General features: G+C 44.4%; 1 protein-coding gene across 5 annotated transcripts in view; it reads left to right on the forward strand.

The window, feature by feature from the left end:
- The first annotated feature begins 1,203 nt into the window (after window positions 1–1,203).
- The window catches only part of P4HA2 (prolyl 4-hydroxylase subunit alpha 2), a 179,044-nt gene continuing 156,338 nt past the window's right edge, over window positions 1,204–23,909 (forward strand). For 3 of the 5 annotated variants that reach the window (XM_040405214.1, XM_040405245.1, XM_040405236.1), the window contains exon 1: window positions 1,204–1,303. The gene's annotated coding sequence lies outside the window, so the exon portion shown is untranslated. Of the gene's footprint in view, window positions 1,304–8,048; window positions 8,138–9,278; window positions 9,429–23,909 lie in introns of all 5 variants that reach the window. The other 2 variants (XM_040405229.1, XM_040405223.1) reach the window with 2 other exon arrangements.

Genomic DNA, 23,909 nt, shown 5'->3' on the forward strand with positions numbered 1-23,909 from the left:
AATGGAGCAACAGATGCAAACAGCACATGGAGTGCTATTTGCATCTTTTTTGCGGCCCCATTGAAGTGCGTGGGTCCACACCCGAGCCGCAAAAAATGCAGCTCGGATGTAGAACCAAACCACAGTCGTGTGAATGAGCCCTCAATCTGATGATTGCATGTTGTTAGGCCCTTGGGGGTATAAAATAAATAATAATGCTAATAAAAAAATATATATAAACATTCAACTCTTTTTTGCCCAAATGAAAAAAAAAAACAATAAATAAAACACCACAGGCATTGCTGCATCCGATAGCAACCATACTATTAAAATGTATTTATCCCATATGAAAGTCCAATTTGCCATGTCATTGCTTTACTTCCCAAAAAATGTAATAAAAAGTGATAAAAAAAGTCATACACCCCAAATGTTATCAGTAAAAACTAGACTGTCACTCCAAAAATGAGCCCTCACACAGCTGTGTAGAAGTAAATAGAAAAAAGCTAATAGAATATAGCGATGCAAAGAAAAAATTAATTTTTTCCAAAGTTTTTTTTCTTATCAAAACACAAGAAAAACGACAGAAATTTAATCGTACTGAAACGTAATAGTGAATGCTCTAAAATCCAAATCCATAAAACTGTGGCAGAATTGTGTCGTCCCCCCCCCCCAATTCCACCACATTTGGAATTTGTTTCCAGTTCCCACTGTGCTATCCAGAGCTTTTGTGGCCCCCCTGATACGAATGGGTCCACATCTGACCTACACAAAATTCGCATCAGATGCGGACATAAAACGCAGTGGTGTGCATGAGCCCTTGATGGTGTGGTGGATCTGATGGTCCAAAGTAACAGCCCTAAGAAGGTCCATGTTTGACATGCTCAGGCGATCATTCAGACTACCATGTGGTGTCCTGATAATCGCATGTATTTATACAGAGTATGTCATGTTCACAACCGTTCATCCCTATACACTGTATGAATCCAGCTACTCTCATCAGGAACGCCCATCTTCCAGGTTACTGTAAACCGGCCAAGTGCCGCTGTGTGTGTAATGGGCGGTATAAACCTCCATGCTGGCAGCACTACACACACCCGGAGCCACCCCCCCCCAATAGCGACACGTATATACATCTCCAGCAGCAGCGTGAGCCCCTGCACGACCCGCACTAGGGCAGGCGGGGCCGGATAACACGTGACCGGGGGCGGGCTGCCAGAGGGGGAGGTAGTCCCCTGTACACTGTCTGCGCGGTATACGCTGCCAGTCAGGCTGGGTGCACTACTACTATATGTCTCCTGCGCCGCCGTACGTCACTCTCCCTGCGGTAAGTAGGTGACATGATGGGACCCTGGTCTGGAGGCAGAAAGTTGTATTACCTCTGGGGTGTCCACTGGGTACTGTAGACTGCCTTTTCTCTGCATCCACTCGGGAGCCTTGTACTTTATAGTCTTGGTCTGGTTTAGCAGGGCTGAGTGTGTCATTTGGCATAACTCATTGGATGAGGTTTGTTTCTGCTCTCATACACAATGGTTTTCATAGTGGATATTATATTAATGCCCACCGCAGTGCTTACAGTGAAACTAGTGATAACTGTGGGGGTCTCTCTTTCTGTAAAGAGAACCTGTCAACACCATGTTATAGAGCAGGAGGAGCTGAGCAGATTGATGTATAGTTTTCTGGGCGACGCGGCCGCACATATGTGGAACCAGGGTTGCCAACCATCCAGAAGTTTCTGGACAGTCCATAAAATGGCCAACTTTTTTCCCTGTGTCTGAAAAAACAAATGTGTCTGATGAGGCTGATGGTACTTGAGCAGGTTGTTTTGGGGGAAATTATAATTTCACAGTTTCGAATCATTTTTTAGCAGTATATTCAACTATAGACCTAGATTACTTATGATTTTTTTTTATTCATTATGGTTTTCCAATTTGTCAGTAAAAAATGTCTGTCGGTTTTTGGATAATTTTGTCCAGTGAAAAGAAAAATTCCAGTTGGCAGCCTGCCGGAAGCGCATGGAAGCACTTCTGCCGATAACCGTGTTTCGTGGATCCGTGGTTTGTAAAAAACGTATTTATTTAGACCTCTGCTCTTTCTATGCTGAGGAGTCATGTGGGTGGTCCTACTTACTGATGGACAGCTAAGGGTACTTTCACACTTGCGGCAGAGGATTCCGGCATTTGTCAGACGGATCCACAGACAAATACATTGAAATACTGGATCCGTCTCTCCAGTGCCCTCTGGAAAAACAGATCCAGTATATTTTTTTTTTCACAGATTTAAAAGTCTGCACATGCGCGGACTGGAAGAACGGATCCAGGCATTCCGGCAAGTGTTCAGGATTTTTGGCCAGAAAGAAAAATACAGCATGCTGCGGTATTTTCTCCGGCCAAAAAACTTAAGAGAGACTGAACTGATGCATCCAGATGCATACTGAACATTCTGTTCAGAATGCATTAGGATAAAACTAAAACACAGCACACTAAGGACCACCCACATGACTCCTCAGTAGAGATCGACTGATTATCGGTTTTACTGATCTTATCGGCCGATATTCAGGCTTTTGAACGTTATCGGCATCTATTTAGCCGATATTCCGATAATGTATCGGGAACAAGCATCGCGCTGCTGACAGCGCACACCATGTTCCCTCAGTAGCACAGGGGAGAAGGAAGCAGTGTCTCCCTCCCCCTGTGCCGCTGCCACCAATGAGAGGAGGGAGGACAAGAGGAGGGGAGGGGCTGTAGCCACTGCGCCACCAATGAAGATAACACTCATTAATTCACATACAGGAGGCGGGAGCTGGCTGCAGAATCCCGACCTCTATGATAAGTAGCTGCAATCTGCGGTAATTAACGCAGCTAACGCTCGTAGAGGTCGGGAGCCCGCTATGTGATTCTTCAGCCAGCTCCCGCCTCCTGTATGTGAATTAATGAGAGAGTTATCTTCATTGGTGGCGCAGTGCGCCCCCCCCCCAACCCCAGTATTACTCATTGGTGGCAGTGGCCACAGGATCCCCTCTCCCCTGCTCCTCCGATCGGAGCCCCAGCTGTGTAAGCCTGGGGCTCCGATCGGTTACCATGGCAGCCAGGACGCTACTGAAGCCCTGGCTGCCATGGTAAGCTCCATGCTGCTGTGTGCACAAAGCACAGAGCAGCAGGGACAGTGTGAGGTCCTATTCACCCTGATAGAGATCTAGAGATGATAGAGATCTATCAGGGTGAATAGGACAAGGGTTCTAGTCCCTAAGGGGGCTAATAGTTAGTAAAAAAAAACAAAAAAAAAATAACACACCAAAATATTAATTATAAATGAAAAAGAAAGATTTACAAAAAAAAAAACTACACGGTAACAATAAACATTCATTTTCAGCAGATTTGTGTAGGAATTTTTTTATTACTTTTCAAAAAAGAAAATTCACAGAATATCGGTATAAATTATCGGCTATCGGCCTGAAAGTTCACATATTATCGGTATCGGCCCTAAAAAATCTATATCGGTCGATCCCTACTCCTCAGCCTAGAAAGGGCAGAAAACATCAGTCTGCTCCGCTCCTCCTGCTCTATAACATGCTGCCTGCAGATTGCTCTGCATTTTGTATGGTGACAGGTTCCCTTGAAGGTATTACTGCAGGTTGTCTTATTGTGGCACTTTAAAGGGAACAGGTCAGTTCCAAAATACCCCCCCCAAACTAGAGTAGGAGGTGTATTGTGTAAGTGATACGGAGTCCGATTATACAGGGTGGCCCACAAAAAAAAAGTAGCTCGCCTCTAATATCTCCAGATCAAACTGCCTAATAGTAAATTTGTCTTAGTTGTCCATAGCAACCAATCAGAGGTCAGCTTTCATTTTACAGAGCCCTGTAGGAACTGAAAGCTGATCTCTGATTGGTTGCTATGAACAATTAAGACAGATTTACTATTAGGCAGTTTGTTTTTGAGATATAGGAGGTGGGTTACTTTTTTTTTTTTTTTTGGTGGGGGCGCACCCTGTATAATTATTATCTACATACTCACTTGAATTTCGATGCTGTGCTCCCAGCAGTAAAACGTATTGAGCGGACGCCTGAACTTGTGTACATAATGGAGAGGGCTCATAGAGGAGTGTAAGTGGGTAATAGGATAACAATTACATGTTTGTTATAGAACAAACCCTTTAATAAAGTATTATGTATTTTGAATATATTGGGGGTCATTTACTTTGGCCTCCTACGCCAGAAACTGGTATAAAAAGTTGATGAGAGTTACGGAAGCAGGGGTGTGATGTGGATAGGCCATTTACCATCATTTATTCCAGAATAAATGACTAGTTCGATCTAGGTGCACTGACTGCCAGAGGATGTTTTACACAGGTCTTTGTTTCTCATCTGTTCTTCCTAACAATTACTAATTTTTGGCGATGCGTGAGCCTTATCATAAATTAGGCGTACTTCTGGAAGTCCGTGCGGCTGTAGTGAATACTACTCGTGCCCCTGACTGAAGTAGTTTTCACTTCTCTTCTATACCTGTTTCCAGGCATAAAAGATGGTAAATTTGTTGGGGCAGATGTCCAGGGAAAAAATGCTTGTGTTTTTGTGACTTTTTATTTAAATTTTTGTTTTTCTATGCCAAAAAATGCAGAGAGTTCTGAGTCTCTAGGTGTAAAAGCAACGCCCTCATTGCTCCTAGAGGCTCATTTGTTATAGTAAAACTTTATTTTTTTCAGCAATCCGGGCACATACTGTATGTACGTGGGACCAGCACAGATGCCTTCAGCTGTTAAGTGCACATGCAAGCACCCTTTTTTTTTTTTTTTTTTGGACCTTTTTATTACGGATTCAACATCCCAACTGCCTGATGTTTGTCATCCCCATAGATGGTTTTCTATGGTGCTCTAACTTGGTTTCAATTGAGCCCTGGGAAATCCAAGTGCTGGGTCCATAATATGGGTGCCTAAAGCACCCATATCATGGCCAAAGGCTGAGATTTTTCAGCTTGTAGTCGGGCTGCATGTTCAGGTGAAATCCACTTTAATGCTGCGCTTGGAACGCCTTTGCTTGTGTCTGTTAACTAGTTAAACCCTCTTGTTACAGAACGGTTATGTTTGAGGCAGCAGATACATTACTCTGGTATAAAATGTCTGTCGGGAGAAGAATCATTTGGCCAAGGGCTATCAGCTGTGGCTTCTTCAAGGAATGTGCTTGTTATTTCAGAGAGACAAAAATCCAACCCCTTGTTTTCCCAGCAGTCTCGCTGAACTGGAGGTCTGACCAGCCTCGTACATATACAATTCTAGAGGCCCCTGATTTCAGGCGTGCTGGGCATTGTCGGGGTGCAGCCATACACTTTAGATCAGGGATGCACAACCTCCAGCTGTTGTAAAACTATAGCTCCCATCATGCACTGCTGTAGGCTGTCCAAGCATGCTGGGAGTTGTAGTTTTGCAACAGCTGGAGGGCCAAATGTTAGGCATCCCTGCTTTAGATCATTGGCTCTTTCAGGTGGTTTGGCCAATTCTAATGTGTATAGCCTGCATACGTTTCCACATCTCTTAGGCCTCATGCACACGACCGTTCCATTTTTTGCGGTCCGCAAACCGCAGATCCGCAAAAAACGGAAGCTGTTCGTGTGCCTTCCGCAATTTCCGGAATGGGCGGCCCATTGTAGAAATGCCTATTCTTCTCCGCAAAACGGACAAGAATAGGACATTTTTTATTTTTTGCGGGGCTACGGAATGGAGCAACGGATGCGGACAGCAAACGGAGTGCTGTCCGCATCTTTTTGCGGCCCCATGGAAGTGAATGGGACCGCACCCGAGCCGCAAAAACTGTGGCGCGGATGCGGACCAAAGCAATGGTCGTGTGCATAAGGCCTTAGGATGGCATCATACACAACTGTTTGTGGCAGTTTTTTGTGCTAAGGCCAGAAGTTGGTCGGAAGGGAGTAAGAAATATAAAGGAATGACTTGTACTTCTTCCTGCTGATCCACTTCAGGCTTTGGCTGAAAAAATTAATCACAAACTTCTACAAAAATCTGTGACTTTATTATTATTATTTTTTATATGTAAAAACACTACCTCTGAAGTGTATGGGAAATATGAAATGCGGGCCACACAAGCGTTTTTTGCCTAGCAGTGTAGGTTGTCTCCCTTGCGTTTGTTTTTTAAATGCGGCCTGTTGAAGCTATGGGGTTTTCCCCGCCCCCTTCTCTATAGGGGAACAACACCATACACATATTAGTTTGGACACACAATGTAAGTCAATGGGGACGGATCCGTTTTCACTGACACAATATGGCACAATAGAAAACTGATCCGTCCCCATTGACTTTCAATGGTGTTCAAGACGGATCAGTTTTGGCTATGTTAACCTCCTCAGGACCGCCGTACGCAGGATTGCCGGCGCGTCCTCTCGCGAGACGCGAGATTTCCTGTGAACGCGCGCACACAGGCGCGCGCGCTCACAGGAACGGAAGGTAAGAGAGTTGATCTCCAGCCTGCCAGCGGCGATCGTTCGCTGGCAGGCTGGAGATGTGTTTTTTTTAACCCCTAAAAGATATATTAGACGCTGTTTTGATAACAGCGTCTAATATACCTGCTACCTGGTCCTCTGGTGGTCCCCTTTGTTTGGATCGACCACCAGAGGACACAGGTAGCTCAGTAAAGTAGCACCAAGCACCACTACACTACACTACACTACACTACACCCCCCCCCCCGTCACTTATTAACCCCTTATTAGCCCCTGATCACCCCATATAGACTCCCTGATCACCCCCCTGTCATTGATCAACCCCCTGTAAAGCTCCATTCAGACGTCCGCATGATTTTTACGGATCCACTGATAGATGGATCGGATCCGCAAAACGCATCCGGACGTCTGAATGAAGCCTTACACGGGCGTGATCAATGACTGTGGTGATCACCCCATATAGACTCCCTGATCACCCCCCTGTCATTGATTACCCCCCTGTAAAGCTCCATTCAGATGTCCGCATGATTTTTACGGATGCACTGATAGATGAGGGGCTGAGGTGGTTAAAGATAATACGAACGGATCCGTTCTGAACAGATGCATGCGGTTGTATTATCTGAATGGATGCATTTATGCAGATCCATGACGGATCCGCACCAAACGCGAGTGTGAAAGTAGCCTTATCCGTTTTTAATGGCCATTTTTTTTTCACTGTTGTGTTGATATAGCGTCAGGTAGTCTATGGGGTTATTCACACTATATAATTTTTTTGACGGCCAGTGAATAACTGATGTAAAAAAATAGAACATCTTCTATTTAGGGCTCATTCACACGAATGTGTGTGTGGCCCATGCCGTATTGCGGACTGCAAAACGGACAAGAATAGGACATGTTCTACTTCTTTTTGCAGAGCCGCAGAAGGGACATATGGATTGAAGTGAATGGGTAGTTGGGTACGCATCCGATCTGCAAAAATTTGGATTGGATGAGGATCGAAACTACAGTTGTGAACATGAGGCCTTAAAAACAGACTGTTTTGCTATTTTTAATGGACTTTTTTCCTCTGCTGTGTAAATGTAACCTTACACTGCAGGTTTCCTCTTGGGCATGTGGATGAGATTTCTAAACTCTTATCCACTTTTTTTGTACCAAAAATTCTCCTGCGGAGAAAATGTGAGACCGTACCTTAGGCCTCATGCACACTACCGTTGTTCTGGTCCGCATCAGAGCTGCAGTTTTTGCGGCTCGGAACCATTCACTTCAATGGGGCTGCAAAAGATGCGGACAGCACTCCGTGTGCTGTCCGCATCCATTGCTCCGTTCCGTGGCCCCGCAAAAAAAATAACATGTCCTATTCTTGTCAGTTTTGCGGACAAGAATAGGCATTTCTACAACGAGTCGCCTGTTCCGTTCCGCAAATTGCGTAAGGCACACGGATGGCTTCCGTGGTTTGCGGACCGCAAATAACGGAACGGTCATGTGCATGAGGCCTTAGTCTGTATGGTTGCTACTTCCCTGATTTGTAAAGTGCTTTAAAAAATTTTTTTTTTTTTAAGAAGCTAAGAAGATAGAAAATGATAATAATCCAGAATGTTAATTTATGAGATTTTTTTTCCTGTTAGTGAGGCCCTGGAACCATGTAAATGACAGCACTGACCTAAAACATCACTGCAGAGAGCAACTGCCATGGCTGGATCTGTGCTGCCAGCAAGTGAGTAGAAGCATCTGTCGGGGATACTACCGGATGTGAGTGAACGTGGCAACCAGCTCTAGATCTAAAGAGGCATAAAAGTGAGGAAAAGAAACACAGCTTTCTATCCTATAATGAGAACGGGTACAGAACATGTTTCACTATGGTTTTAATTTGTAAATAAATATAGGTGACGCATTCCCTTTAATAGTTGTCCGTCATGTCTCTACATAGTAATACAGATACATTATAACGGCGAATCTGTTACCTTCTGAACCAGTGAGGAGAGTTCAGTCTATAAATCACGCTAGATGTCTTGTTTGTAGTGTTCATAACCCTTTCTCCAGGATTAACATCTGTGAAACATAAACTGTCTGCGTCATCTACATCCCAGCCAAGAACCACTTTTCTCTGCTGATAATTACAGCCAGAGAATTAGGAGAGGATTTCAAAGAAACGGCAGAGACTGAGGCATACCTTTCGACAGTGATTTGTTTCCATAAGGGCTCATTCACACCACGGTGAAAAACAGAGGTCACATGGCTATTTTCAGAACAATATTAAGTCTAAGGGGCCATTTTGTTTTAATAGCGACCATCAAAAATAGGACATGTCCCGTAGTCACCGGTTTTTAACCTCCATTTAGACGAGTGCACACGTCTAACTTCCATTAAAAATGGCCGCTCTCCTTTCACTTAGAGGGGGCCCTGTACTGGAGACCAAAATTGGGAGTGGATGCAAAATGCGGAAGAAGTGCAGATCTTTCCATTATATATTTTTTCTCACATTTAGCTTGCGAATACTGACCATGTGAAAGTGGCTAAAAGTCATGTAGGTGCTGGCCGCTTATTTAGATAGGATTGGTAGGGTCAGTGTGTTAACAGCTGTGCAAAGGAACCAAGGTAAACAAGATTTCCTGGTGACCCCCCTAAACCACCACCCCCTTTAGAAGCACAAGTGGCAAAAACAGCCGCCAGCATTCTTGTTCCCGTGTAGTCACAGCCATACTACAATACTACTGGACTTTCAGCTAAAGGGGTTGTCAAGGATCAAGAGAAATAGGATGGGGATTATAAAAAAAAAAGAAAAAAGTTTTACCTATTTAAATTCCATACCGCCTGATGCCCCTCGCTGGCAGTAATTACCTTCTGTTATTATGCAGATTTTGCAGTCTGGGATGATATGACCGCATGTCTTCACCAGAAGTACCATACTTCTAAGTATTCCTGTTCAGTTGCAGTCCATATATCCGTGTAGGACATTGACCTGGCAGCCACATTTGTTACATGTGGATGCTTCGGGACTAACTGAGGTGTGTGTGAATTGCACCATTGACAGGTATAGGTCCGTCTGCAGTCCGGTGTGTATGTGAATATCCCAGAGATAAGTTGGTATTTTATATACTGAGTGCCCAATCTATAATTAGTTTTTTGTGATGCTTGGGTTGCAGTTTACTGATAACGAGCATATTTACTGTATAATGCAAGAACCTTGCTAAGTAAGTTGTTTCCTTGACCTAAACATGTCACTGCAGGGTGTGAAGATTGGCTACACAATAAGGCCCCTTATACACGGGTGAGTATTCCGCGCGGGTGCAATGCGTGAGTTGACCCATTCATTTCTATGGGGCTGTGCACATGAGCTGTGATTTTCACGCATCATTTGTGCGTTGCATGAAAATCGCAGCAAGCTCTATATTCTGCGTTTTTCACGCAACACAGGCCCCATAGAAGTGAATGGGGCCGCGTGAAAATCGCAAGCAAGTGCGGATGTGGTGCAATTTTCACGCATGGTTGCTAGGTGACGATCGGGCTGGGGACCCGATCTGTATTATTTTCCCTTATAACATGGTTATAAGGGAAAATAATAGCATTCTGAATACAGAATGCAAAGTAAAATAGTGATGGAGGGGTTAAAAAAAAAAAAAAATTAACTCACTGAGTCCACTTGATCGCGTAGTTGCGGATCTGTCTTCTTCTGTAATGTTGAGCTGCCGGCTAAGGACCTGTGGTGACGTCACATCACATGGTCCCTCACCATTGTGATGAACCATGTGATTGGACCATGTGATGAACACAGTGACGTCAAAGGTCCTATTCCTGTGCACAGCAAAGAAGAAGACAGAAGAGATGCCGGCTGCGCGATCAAGTGGATTAAGGTGAGTTAAACTTTTTTTAAAATTTTTTTTTTTTTTTTTTTTACCCCTCCAGCCCTATTTTACTAAGCATTCTGTGTTAAGAATGCTATTATTTTCCCTTATTACCATGTTATAAGGGAAAATAATACAATCTACAGAACACCTAACCCTAACATGCCGATTTTTCTCACGCGTGTGCAAAAACCATTACAATGTTTTGCACTCGCGCAGAAAAATCGCCATTTTCCCGCAACACACTCGCATCTTATCCGGGCAAAAAACATGACGCCCGTGTGAAAGAGTCCTAAAACTTCCATAGTCATTAATAATAAAAAAACAAACAAACAAAAAACGCTGCAAGCACCTATGTTTTTAGATTGTTTTCTACGTTTGTTGGTTAACTGGTTCTTGAGATCCAACCAGCTTAAAGGGCATCTCTCTGTAGATTTGTACCTATGACACTGGTTGCCCTGTTACATGTGTACTTCGCAGCTGAAGGCATTTGGTCCATGTTCATATGTGCCTGCATTGCTGAGAAAAATGAAGTTTTAATATATGCAAATGAGCCTCCAGGAACAACAGGGGCGTTGTTGTTACTCCTAGAGGCTCAGCTCTCTCTGCAACTGTCACACCCTCTGGACTTTGACTTTAGGAGAAGTCAGGGCTTGGCATGATGACATTTTTACTACCTGGTCCTGTCAATCAACGTGCAGAGGGCAGTTGCAGAGAGAGCAGAGCCTCTGGGAGTAACGGCAACGCCCCCATTGCTCCTAGAGGCTCATTGCATTGCCGGATTCTGCTGCCTGCCCGCTGGACCCCATTGACTATAATGGGGTCCAGAAGACATCAGCCCACTACCCAGCAAATATGCAGAGAATTTGCTGGAGAAAAACCACTGCACGCAGCAGTTTTTGTCTGGCTGATTCCTCGCATTCTCTTCCGGAACATCCGGCCTCATTTTTCAAACTAGCCTTAAATGATACCTGAATGGTGAAAACCTATTTAGCCATGCTAGTGAAAGAGTGTGCTTCAATATTAGGGCTTCAGTGCACTGAGGAGTGGGCCCTTGTCCTTCAGTGCACCTCAGCTTCTACGTTTTCTTTGACTGTCAGGCCAGTTGTCCTTTCACCTGGTCGAGTAGCGGCACCTCAGAGCTGTGTGTGTCACAGATTCAGCACTTGTGCGGTACGCATCTGATTAGCTGAAGTAAGTGTACTGCACGTGTGCCAAAATTGTGGTGGACAACGCCAGAACCCAGCAAGAGCACCAGCTGAGAGGACAGTGATGCCAGGCCCTGTCCATCTAGGGGAGTGGGTTGTGGAAAATAGAGGTGCTGAGGTCCCCTGAGTGACTAGGGCCAGTTCCTTGTGCATTAAAGCCCTAATTTACAAGTAGAGGAAAACGGAGTCGCTGAGGGACTAGGGCCCACCACTCTGAGCCCTAATTCACATATAGAGGAATACTCTTTTTTTCACTGTACTGCATTAGCACAGCGTTTTTTTTTTTGTGTGTCTGAGCCTGAATTATTGGCTATGCTCTACACTATTTTTCTGATTCATGAGACCCTTTCTGCTATTCGAAAAACAAGAGACCTAAGAAATTTAAAGTTCAATTTCTCTATGCTGTAAATTCACTTTCACTAAGGTTTGCAGATGCCATATAATAGCAGTTGCTCCTCAGCTCAGGCTTTCTGAGTCAGTTTGGCCTCCTTTATTTAGCTGAAGAGTATTTTGACTTGTAAGAACATCTTTCTCTGGAGAACCCTGCCTGTTGTAATGCTTGTTTCATCTTGTACCAGCTCTGAAGAAGGATGAAATCTTTGCTGTCAGGGTCCAAGGGACATTCTTTAGTCAGCTAATAGTGGTCATTCTCTAAAGAAGTAAAAAAGAGAAAAAAAGGATGGATAAAACGGACCTTTAAGGGGGTATCCCCCCCTTCCCATTTATTTATTTTTATAATTATAGCATACTAGCAGAAGGACCCGGCTTCGCACGGGTATATTTCATTTAATGTTTTTGTGTGTCGTTAAAAAATATCGACAGTATCCACTATAACAGTGACCTCTACAGCACCCCGTCCCTTTTAAGGCTACTTTCACACTCGCGTTTGGTGCGGATCCGTCATAGATCTGCTCAAACTCATCCGTTCAGATAATACAACCGCATGCATCTGTTCAGAATGGATCCGTTTGTATTATCTGTAACATAGCCAAAACGGATCCGTCTTGAACACCATTGAAAGTCAATGGGAGACAGATCCGTTTTCTGTTGTGCCAGATTGTGTCAGTGAAAATGAATCCGTCCCCATTGACTTACATTGTGTGTCAGGACGGATCCGTTTGGTTCAGTTTCGTCAGACGGACACCAAATGCTGCAAGCAGCGTTTTGGTGTCCACCTCCAAAGCAGAGACGGAACGGAGCCAAACTGAGCAGATCCTTATTCATTCAGAATGCATTAAAGAGGACCTTTCACCTGGATATCCTTAATCTAATTTATTCTACCTTATGGTGCGGCCTCCCACTGATGTCTTGCTCAAGTTCTCGCAAGAATCGCAGCTCCTTTTCCCCGCGAGAACTTGAGCTCCTTCTCCCTGGCTAAGAGCGGGGTGCTCTGATTGGATGCGGTCGCAGCCAAGGAGAAGATAACCGCGCCCAGGAGAAATACAAGTTCATGCCTAGTATAACTGAGTCGTCTCATTAGCATATGGGACGCCAAAAGATACGGGGACCACAGTGGATGAAGAAAAAAAAAAAACATCAGTGGGGGCCCAACTATAAGGTAGGATAATAATTAGATTAAGCATATCCAGGTATAAGGTCCTCTTTAAGTGCAAAACTGATCTGTTTTGGACCGCTTGTGAGATCCCTGAACGGATCTCACAAACGTGAACCAAAATACCAGTGTGAAAGTAGCCTTACAGTGACCTCCACAGCGGCCGCCCCTTTATTAGTGACCTCCACAGTTCCCCGTCTCGTTAAGTGATTTCCACAATAACTCGCCCCCTTAAAGGGGTTGTCCGGGTTCAGAGCAGGGCAAAGGCATTTTCAGGAGTTCCTGTGACGAACCAGGCTCTCATGGGGCTGCCAGGAAGCCCGGTGACATCACTGGCACTGATGGGCGGGCTTTAGCGGGCCGCAATGCACGAGCACAGTCCGTGGGGCAGCCACAGAGGATCGCTGACCCATTCACTTTAATGGGTCCGCGATCCGGCCGTTCTGCAAAAAGATAGGACATGTTCTATCCTTTTGCGGAACAGATGTACGTGCTTCCTTAGGGTTCCGTTCCGTGCTTCCATTCCGCATCTCCGGATTTGTGGACTCATTGAAGTGAATGGGTCCACATCCGTGATGTTGAATGCCCACGGAACAGCACCTATGTATTGCGGATCCGCAAATGCGGTCCGCAATACGACAACGGGGCGCACACGTTCGTGTGCAAGAGGCCTTACAGTGATTTCCACAACACCCTGTCCCCTTAATAGTGGCCTCTACAGCAGCCTGCCCCTAGGGTGGTCAGAGGTCATGTGACCGTGGGTATGGCATTTGGGATATGAAGAATATGCAGGCTTCTATTGGCTAATGTAGGTCATGCGATGTGCCATATCTGCATTTTGTTTGGAAATATCTCAGGAACGGTACGTGCTAGAGAGCTGAGACCCGGTCTAAAACCTTCCCGGACACCTGATGTACCTGTGTGCCAAATTTTGTGATTGTAAATGCGACGGTGCGGATTCCTTTAGCGGACATACATACATACATACATACATACATACACTCAGCTTTATATATTAGATTGCTAGTTTATGCCATAACACAAGGCTTCCGATGATAAAACTACCTAAGCCATATAGTAATCGCATTCCGGTACACCCCCCATTACCAGATCAGATTTAGACCTCAAAGCCCCACCCGTTATAATTACAGAACTTGTTCTCTGTTCTCTTCTCCCCCCCCCCCCCCCACTCACATTCAAATCTCACTCTCCCTCAGAGTAATTACAGCTCATTTCCCAGAATGGGCGCTGTAATCACATAGACAGGGCCACAGCAGCACATCCTTGAAGTTTGTCAGGGAATTCAGCAGCAGTGGGACATATAAGCAGCGCAAACTCAAACAAAACTGGGCTGAATGGCGTTGCGACTAGTGTCTCCAGCTCTACTCTGGCAGGTTTGCTTCTAGATGCTGCTAGATGTGCAAGGTGCAGACAAGTGTGTAACTAAAGTCTTATGGGTCCAAGGACAAATTTTGGATCCTCCCATCTATACCACATGTTACTTGAATGTGCAAGTCCCAGTGGTACCCAGTGCTTGGGTCTATATATGTCTTCCCCAACCCAAAACATTTTAGGGGTGATTTATCAAACCAGTGTAAAGTAGAACTGGCTTAGCTGCTCATAGCAACCAATCAGATTCCTCCTTTTATTTTCCAAATGAGCTGTCTAAAATGAATGGTGGAATCTGATTGGTTACTATGGGCAACTAAGCCATTTCTACTTTACACCAGTTTGTAAAAATTACTGCATTCGTATTTGTGCCCCAGACATTAGTAGTACCAAGCATAGCTTTGTAATTTTAGCAGAAGCTGTGCCTGGTCTTACAGCTCAGTCCTATTCATAGAACAAAGCGATAGTAAACTATAAAGGGGTTGTCCCACAAAAAATATTCTACAATTTTCAAACCAGCACCTGGATCTCGATACTTTTGTAATTACATGTAGTATAACCACAGAGTTATTTAGTAAAATCTATCTATGTACCGTAGCTCTCACGCTAGTTCTTATTTCTGTGTCCAGATCACTGAGGTGGATGCACATACTTGGTTCCATACTTCAACTGCCCCCAGCTGCAGCAGACAGGACACCCCCTGTAACAGCACACACCCTGAACTGCCGACTTAAAATAAATCTAGAAGAACAAGTGCAGCAATGATTGAGGAGATCTGTGGATCCATGTAAGGTCCAGGGCTGGTTCTAGCTTAGTTAGAAAGAGGTTGTCGTGTCCTATATGATGTCTGATATACATTTTTTATTTTAATTTTTTTATTTTTTTTTACATTAACAATCCATTTAATTCTGTGCACAGCCGCTACTAATAGTACAGAGCTGTGCCCAATAAGCAATGATCAATGCTGTTAGTTAAGACCACCCTCAGAGCCAATTTTGATGACCTATGGTAATCACCAAATCACCATGCAGAAAATGAGACCTCACTCATCTTTGTAGATGTAAATATAAAAAAAGGGATTCAGAATGCAATTATCAAGTTATTTTTTAAGTATTAATAAAGAAAAAAAACGTATACATGTGGTATCGCTGTAATAATCATACGGACCTGGAGAATCAGTTTTACCGCATTGTGAACATTGTAAAAACAAAACCCACAAAATCATGGCCGAATTTTTTAAATTAATTTTTTATTTTTTTCCCATTTCAACCCCATTTGGAATTTTTTTTTTTTCCCCCCCAGCTTCCCACTACAACGTATGCAATGTTAAATGAAGCCATTAGAAAGTGCAACTTGTTGCAAAAACAAGCTATTTGGCTATGTGAACGTAAAAATAAAGTTATGGTTCATGGCATACTGGGCGCAAAACCAGAAAACCACACTGTCCTCAAGGGTTTAATAATACTTTCTCAAGAGAAAGAGAGTCTCTTCTGTTCAAGTAGTAGTCTCCAGTAATGTTAAATCATGCCTCCCGCTGTACAGATATATTCTGTGGCCTCCTGAAGCTTGTACAGAGGAGAAACTCCTCAGGCAGCAATATTATCAAGCCTGATAAAAATATAATAAAGTGGAGGTCCTCTAGTCAAATCTCAACTTCTTTTATGTAATTTGTCTCTTCCTCATCCTTTCTGGCAGAAAGTATGTGTAGATCGGGGAGGGGAACTGTTCTAAAGTGTCTGTGTTCTACTTGAACTTAATCAACCTCCTGAAAAATGAAATAAGCCAGTCATGAATGAAACAAGGCACTAGTGTGCAGTACATGGCATATGCCGTGTGCATGGAGCATCAGCTCTGCCTACACCTACATGTCTGTAATCTAATACTGGAGAATAGGGTAAGCTTCTCTAAGGGTACGGCCACACGGTCAGGTTTCTGGAATCAAAAATCAGGAGGAACCATAAAAGGAAAGAAAGTATGAAGGACAGATACGACTTATCCTCTGTTTTCCCGGCACCTCCCCACTCAACAGGAGGGTGTCCCCGCTCCCTGGACAGGAAACAACACGGAAGCTGAAGTTTAAAAGGCCTCCTCTCCTTACCTAAGTCAGTGTAGTTTCCTGTCCCCGGGTCACGTGTAAGCTCCTACTGATGTGTTCCAGTAACTTATTGTGGTGCACGGTCTGGTCTCTTCCCCAGTCTCTGGGAGGGCCGTGCACAGGATAAGGGGCCTCGGGGACGCGTTGCCTCCCTTCTCCATCCTCCGGCTTAAGTCCTTCTTTGTAAGGCAGCCCCGGACTCTAATCGCTTGCTCCCTGAAGCGGAGCAAGGATCAATTTAGAGGCGTCTGTGGGCGGAGACTCCCCGTGTCTGGGCGGGGAGAAACTTCCTATTGGCTAAAGCAGCAGCGCATGCGTGAAGACGTCTGCACGGCGTCACGCCTAATGCCGGCATTTCAAATAAAAGCCAGGAAGCTGGCATTTTTTCCCTGTGGTGTGTCCGGCTCTGGTGACGTCGGTTCCTATCGATTTGGACGGTGCCTGCAAGCCAATGGATCCAGCCTCAGTCGCCCTTAGCCCGGTAGGCCTCCTCTCTGTGTCTGGGTTATACACTTTCACCCTGGGTGCCTGGTGCTGGAGGAATCTCTTATATTAAAAAATATTGCCCTTTAACCCCTTCTTGTGATTACTCTTAGAGCAGAGAAACGTCCATTGCCAAGGCACCAGGGACTGAATCAAACTGCAAATAATTTGTAATTTGCCGGAAATCCTTTGTCGCTAAGGCAAAAAATCATTATGTACAAAGTGTACTGAGAAAATTGTGTCAGAAGAATCCCCCTCTATTCTGGAATCTATGCGCAATATTATTAAAGATGAAGTGAATGCAGCAGTGGAATCCAGGCTGCCGCCTTCATCTCCCCAGGCCTCTACTTCCCATAGATCTCTTGCCTCCTGTTATGGGCCAGAGTTAGACGAGGGAGAGATTACCTCCAGTGACAATTCTGACTCCTCAGAAGACTATTTGGGAAGGCCGTTATTTTTCCCAGAGGACACCCAGGGTCTCTTGAAAACTATAAGAGCCACTATGAACCTGGAAGATACCAAAGAAAGAGTTTCCTTACAGGACCAGATGTTCCAGGGTCTGGGGGAGAGAAAAAGGACAGTATTTCCAGTCCACAATAATATAAAATCACTCCTATCCAGAGAGTGGAAGGACCCTGAAAAGCATACGCTTATTTCTGGTTCTTTTAAAAGAAAGTACACGTTTGCAGATTCTGATTCCAGCCTTTGGGACAAAACCCCCAAAATTGATGGACCAGTGGCTCGAATTTCAAAGAAGTCCTCACTCCCGTTTGAAGACATGGGTCTACTACGGGACCCGATGGATAAGAAATGCGAGTCTGCTAAAAAGAGCCTGGGAGACTAATACAGCCATGTTCAGGTCTAGTATTTCAGCTACTTGTACCGCAAGATCCTTATCTGTGTGGTTATCTCAACTAGAAGATCATTTGGCGGCAGGTACTCCCAGAGAAGAGATCCTAGCGTCACTATCTGTACTTAAACAAGCCTCAAATTTCCTAGCGGATGTCTCAGCTGACCTGGTAAAGCTTTCTGCAAAATCCGCAGCTATATCGAATGCCACCCGCAGAGCTGTAAGGCTCCGATCCTGGTCAGGTGATGCAGGTTAAAAAAAATCGCCTTTGCTCGATCCCTTGTGAGGGGGATAGACTTTTTGGCTCAGTCTTGGACGACATATTAGAAAATGCATCCGATAAGAAAAAAGGTTTCCCTTCGGAGCCAAAATATTTTCACCAGAGACGGTGCTTTCGTTTCCAAAACAAATCCAGAGGGGACCAGAAAAGGAGAGAATCCTCAGGAAGATGTCAGGCTTCAAGAGGTAGAGGCAAGGGGTTCCTTTTCAATCCAGATAAATAATCCAAATCTTCCCAATGACGCCAAAGGTCAGGTGGGGGCAAGACTGAGAAATTTCGCTCAAAGCTGGGAAAAAATCAGAACCTGTCCTTTTGGATACTTCCATTCAAGAAGGTTTCAAGCTAGAATTTGATTCTTACCCACCACATCATTTCATTATAAACATTCCATTACCCAGAAAAGAAGAACTGTGTCTGGAATCCGAAATAATGAGCCTGATCCAAAAATAAGTCTTGATTCCTGTTCCAGAGCACCAACATCAACAGGGATTTTATTCCCCAGTATTTTTGGTCCAGAAATCAGGAGGTTCCTTCAGGCTAATTATAAACCTGAAAAATCTAAACCGATCCTTGACCTACAAGAGGTTCAAGATGGAAACCATCAGATCGACAGAAAATCTTCTGCCTTAGTTTTGTTTCATGGTAACTATGGACTTGCAAGATGCCTACTATCATGTGCCCCTTATCCAGAGATCATCAGAAATTCCTCAGAATTGCAGTCTTTTTAAGAGGCCACCTCAGTCACTTTTAGTTTCAGGCTCTCCCCTTTGGCCTAGCATCGGCCCCAAGAATTTTTACAAAAGTTATCGCAGAGGTAACAGCTCATCTGCATCTACGAGGTATCCTTATTGTCCCATACCTGGACGATTTTTTTGACTGCAGCAGACTCAGAAGACCGTCTCATCTCCCATCTAAGTATAGTCCAAACTACCTTCTCAGATCTGGGATGGGTAATAAATTTCAACAAAATCGGATTTCACTCCTTCTCAGCGGAAGTTTTTTTTTTTTAGGAGTCCTCCTCGACTCCCGCTCATTAATGTCCTTTCTCCCCGAAGAAAAGCAGACAACCCTGTATTAAAAAGTAAGTCGTTTCTGCGAGTTAAGAACCACGACCATCAGGAATGTCATGACCTTATTGGGATCACTAACAGCAACAATTCCCGCAGTCAGGTGGGCACAAAGCCACACCAGAATTCTACAGGCTTTTCTACTGGATACATGGGACGGCGACAAAGGTACCTTAGACAAAACAGTTGTTGTTCCACCTCAAGTGAAGTACTTTCTGGCCTGGTGGAAGGTAAAGAAGAATCTACAACTGGGAGTCTTTTGGCGTCAGGGAGATCAGCTCGTGGTTACTACAGACGCCAGCAGTCGAGGCTGGGGAGGTCATACCCAACACTTGGTGGTTCAGGGCTTCTGGGACCATTCAATGTCAGACCCCTCTTCAAATTTAAGAGAACTCACAGCGGTGCAAGGTCCTTCTAGCACTCCAAGCAAAATGGCCTCTTGGTCACATAAAGGTCCTCTCGGACAATACTACCACCGTGGCCTATCTAAACAAACAGGGGCGGTACCCGAAACAAAGCCCTGGCATCAGAAACAAGAAAAATATTTCTGTGGGCAGAGAGCCACCTGCTTTCTCTTACGGCGGTTCACCTAAAAGGGAGCAACAATTTAATAGCAGACTACCTCAGCAGGCAAACTCTGGAGGGCGAATGGTCCTTAAACACCAAGGTATTTCTTCAAATCACTGAGAAATGGGGCATGCCTATCATAGACCTGTTACCGAACAAAGTCAACCGAAAAGTGGCACGGTTCTGTTCCCTATCTCCTCAGGACCATCTGGATATCTTAGACGCTCTGTCTTGCCCTTGGCCTCGGGGACTCCTGTACGCATTTCCTCCCTTCAGCCTGATTCCGAGGACCTTGATGAAGGTGGCAGAAGAGAAAGCACAAATAATTCTGATTGCTCCTTACTGGACCAGAAGGGCATGGTTTCCGCTGCTTCTAAGTCTATCGTCCGGGATATCCTGGACTCTTCCCGTGAGTCCAGGTCTCTTACATCAAGGCCCGGTCCCTCATCCAGAAGTCGCTCATCTGAGATTGACAGCCTGGAAATTGAGCGGCTAAGTCTGAAGAAGAAAGGACTTTGACGCTGTAATATCCACCTTATTGAAAAGCAGGAAGAAAATAACCTCCAGAATATACCTCAGGGCTTGGAAGGCCTTTTTACTATTTGTGGGATATGAAATTCACCAGGAAGCCTTAGAGAATATCCCTAAAATACTAGATTTTCTACAGTCGGGCCTGGAGAAAGGACTCAAGCCTTCCACTCTTAAGGTCCAGATTACGGCTCCTGGGGTCTTCCTGGATACTAAATTATCAGAACACCCCTTAATCAGACGTTTTATTAAAGGGGCAATCAGAGACTCCCCTACCATTTGTACTTCTGTCCCTCCCTGGGACTTAAATTTAGTCCTCTCGGTCTTGATGAATCCTCCTTTCGAGCCCATTGAGGAAATCTCCCTGAAACTTCTAACTCTGAAGACTACCTTCCTTCTCGCCATCACTACAGCCAGAAGAATTGGGGAAATCCAGGCTTTCTCCTGACGTTCTCCTTATCTGCAGATTTTTGACGATCGCATCATACTGAAGCACTGCCCGTCCTTTCTTCCGAAGGTGGTATCTACAGTTGTGGCCAAAAGTTTTGAGAATGACACAAAAATATTAGTTCTCACAAAGTTTGCTGCTAAACTGCTTTTAGATCTTTGTTTCAGTTGTTTCTGTGATGTAGTGAAATATAATTACACGCACTTCATACGTTTCAAAGGCTTTTATCGACAATTATATGACATTTATGCAAAGAGTCAGTATTTGCAGTGTTGGCTCTTCTTTTTCAGGACCTCTGCAATTCGACTGGGCATGCTCTCAATCAACTTCTGGGCCAATTCCTGACTGATAGCAACCCATTCTTTCATAATCACTTCTTGGAGTTTGTCAGAATTAGTGGGTTTTTGTTTGTCCACCCGCCTCTTGAGGATTGACCACAAGTTCTCAATGGGATTAAGATCTGGGGAGTTTCCAGGCCATGGACCCAAAATGTCAACATTTAGGTCCCCGAGCCACTTGGTTATCACTTTTGCCTTATGGCACGGTGCTCCATCGTGCTGGAAAATGCATTGTTCTTCACCAAACTGTTGTTGGATTGTTGGAAGAAGTTGCTGTTGGAGGGTGTTTTGGTACCATTCTTTATTCATGGCTGTGTTTTTGGGCAAAATTGTGAGTGAGCCCACTCCCTTGGATGAGAAGCAACCCCACACATGAATGGTCTCAGGATGCTTTACTGTTGGCATGACACAGGACTGATGGTAGCGCTCACCTTTTCTTCTCCGGACAAGGCTTTTTCCAGATGCCCCAAACAATTGGAAAGAGGCTTCATCGGAGAATATGACTTTGCCCCAGTCCTCAGCAGTCCATTCACCATACTTTCTGCAGAAGATCAATCTGTCCCTGATGTTTTTTTTTAAGAGAAGTGGCTTCTTTGCTGGCCTTCTTGACACCAGGCCATCTTCCAAAAGTCTCCGCCTCACTGTGCATGCAGATGCGCTCACAGCTGCCTGCTGCCATTCCTGAGCAAGCTCTGCACTGGTGGCACTCCGATCCCGCAGCTGAATCCTCTTTAGGAGATGATCCTGGCACTTTCTTGGACGCCCTGAAGCCTTCTTAACAAGAATTGACCCTCTTTCCTTGAAGTTCTTGATGATCCTATAAATTGTTGATTTGAGGTGCAATCTTAGTAGCCACAATATCCTTGCCTGTGAAGCCATTTTTATGCAATGCAATGATGGCTGCACTCGTTTCTTTGCAGGCCACCATGGTTAACAATGGAAGAACAATGATTTCAAGCATCACCCTCCTTTTAACATGTCAAGTCTGCCATTTTAACCCAATCAGCCTGACATAATGATCTCCAGCCTTGTGCTCGTCAACATTCTCACCTGAGTTAACAAGACGATTACTTGGTCCTTTAATGACAGCAATGAAATGCAGTGGAAAGGTTTTTTTGGGATTAAGTTAATTTTCATGGCAAAGAAGGACTATGTAATTCATCTGATCACTCTTCATAACATTCTGGAGTATATGCAAATTGCTATTATAAAAACTTTAAGCAGCAAGTTTTCCAATATTTGTCATTCTCAAAACTTTTTTGGCCACGACTGTAGTTTCCACTGTAACCTAGAAATTACCTTCCCATCTTTTTTTGTGCCAAGCTTTCATCAGATCAAGAGCAAAAGTTTCATAACTTAGATGTAAGGCGGTGCGTCCTGGCCTATTTAAAATATTCTGATAAATTCAGGAATTCAGACCATCTCCTTGTCCAGTTCCAAGGTCCTAATAAAGGTAAAGCAGCCAGTAAAGCTTCAATTGCCAGATGGATCATGGACACTATCACCTTATGTTATACTCAGTGGAATCAAGATCCTCCAGCAGGCCTTCAAGCCCACTCAACAAGAGCCGTGTCAGCTTCTTGGGCTGAATCTCCCTCAGTCTCTATCGAACAAATCCTGTAGAGCAGCAGCGTGGGCAAATCCGATGACTTTTTTTCAAACATTATAAATTGGACGTGGTTTATAACCAGGACCTCTCTTTTGGACGCAGAATCCTTTCTGCAGTTGTTCCCCCCCCCCCCCCCCCCCAAGTTTATTCCTCTGTAAATCCTCCTGTGAGTGCAGTTGGGGAGGCGCCGGGAAAATTACTGTTACCGGTAATTGGATTTTTCAATAGCCTCCCCAACGGCACTGGGATTTCCCTCCCTTATGTAAAATGTTTTCTGAGATTTCAGTATCTTTGTGGTTTGTATATGAATTTAATATATACTTTTTTTTTGTTATGCATCTCTACCGTGTACTCTGTTATTTACTGACTTAGGTAAGGAGAGGAGGCCTTTTAAACTTCAGCTTCCGTGTTATTTCCTGTCCAGGGGGCGGGGACACCCTCCTGTTGAGTGCCGTTGGGGAGGCTATTGGAAAATCCAATTACCGGTAAGAGTAATTAACCCTTTTGAATTCACACCTGGTTTTGGCTTCCAAAACTGCATGCAGAAACCTGACCGTGTGGTTGTACCTTTTTTAGACTTGTGTCAGCAAAGAATGAGTAAGGATTTCCATTTTTTCTGCCGTGCATATTTCTTATAGAACATTCAGACACTGAGCCAAGTACTATTTAGAGATGCATTCATTTGGGATAAGATCACCAAGTTCACCCAGCCCTGCACTCAGGGGAAAAGTACATAAGCGAACTGGAGCTGAGCCACGTCGGCAAAATGTTAGCCTACTATCGGGAGTAAGTTCTCTATGAACATGTTTGCATTTTAAAGCTGAGCAGTGAGTCTCGAGGTTTCTCTAAGGCTCTCTACCAGGAACCTTTTTTTTTTTCCTCTTGCCAAACAGTAGATGGGCGCACATCGGAGATTTTTATTTTTTTTTACGACAAAAAGGGTTCTGTCAAAAAGTTGCCGTTTTCGTTGTTGGGTGCTGTAGTTTTAAAATGGTTCATGCTGACCTATAGGCGGTTTAACTTGTGGTAGTGTCCAAAACTGACAAGTTTCATAGACAAACCATGAACCACAAGTGTATGATGTGCTGATTGAGCTGTATCAATGGGATCTGGGAAATGCCAAATTATCAGATATATTCTGGATTATTAGAAAAGTATATAAAACTCACTGGTTCTGGAGTGTTCATATGAGGCAGATTTATTTCAGAATTGAATGGTTGATGTCCTACT

Source organism: Bufo bufo, chromosome 1 (assembly GCF_905171765.1).
Source record: "Bufo bufo chromosome 1, aBufBuf1.1, whole genome shotgun sequence".
In the NCBI taxonomy this organism is placed as follows: domain Eukaryota; kingdom Metazoa; phylum Chordata; class Amphibia; order Anura; family Bufonidae; genus Bufo; species Bufo bufo.